This window comes from Trachymyrmex septentrionalis, unplaced genomic scaffold (assembly GCF_001594115.1).
Source record: "Trachymyrmex septentrionalis isolate Tsep2-gDNA-1 unplaced genomic scaffold, Tsep1.0 scaffold71, whole genome shotgun sequence".
Classification (NCBI taxonomy): domain Eukaryota; kingdom Metazoa; phylum Arthropoda; class Insecta; order Hymenoptera; family Formicidae; genus Trachymyrmex; species Trachymyrmex septentrionalis.
The window spans coordinates 694,981-695,782 of NW_017305895.1; the positions used below are offsets into that span (position 1 = coordinate 694,981).

Below are 802 nucleotides of genomic sequence, written 5' to 3' on the forward strand. Positions count from 1 at the left end.
ATATATATATATATAAAATTAATTAACAGTAAATTAAAACGTAACCGTAATAACTTAAAGAATACATATAAAGAACAATGATATATTTCATTGTATAAAGACAATATGTAAATGTTACATAATTTTAAGTGTATACTAAAAAAAAAAAAATATATATTTTTGTTACGTTATATAGATATAATAATTATTTAAAATTGTAATATACACACATGTAACTCAAAATACATAACATGAATATAATTGTAATCTTTCAGCAATTTAACGAACTTTATACGATTGATAAGTATAAAATACATATTACAGATACATTGAATTTATCCGACTTTTAGCCATTAGGGATGCATTCGAGGAAGTACTATTAGCGCTTTTTATGTCATTCTTTCCTCGTTTTATATTTATTAAACAATGTAAATAAAATGACACAAACAGCTTTAATAATGTTTCTCCAAACACAGCCCTATAAATTACTTATGATCAAGTGCACAATTTAATGTTACATAATATTACATTCTTTTGGCACACTTCTTACTATTTATATAGCGTAAATTTTTATCATTTTTGTATTTATTTAGAATATATTTTGTATATTCATATTAAAATATGTAAAAAAAGATGTTTATATTACATAGCAGTAATACATTACTGATACATTTCTAATATAAAAATAATACAATATGTTTATACCAATATGTGATGTTTATCATTATAAATAATATTACATGTAACGTTTCTGATACTCGTATAATATATCTACATTTAAGTTACATGTTGTAGTTTGTTAGGATAATAATATATATATATA

At 20.7% G+C, this 802-nt stretch overlaps 1 protein-coding gene across 1 annotated transcript in view; it reads left to right on the forward strand.

The window, feature by feature from the left end:
• The window catches only part of LOC108753737 (pheromone-binding protein Gp-9-like), a 3,106-nt gene that overhangs the window by 302 nt on the left and 2,002 nt on the right, over positions 1–802 (forward strand). The gene's annotated exons all lie outside the window — the stretch shown is intronic.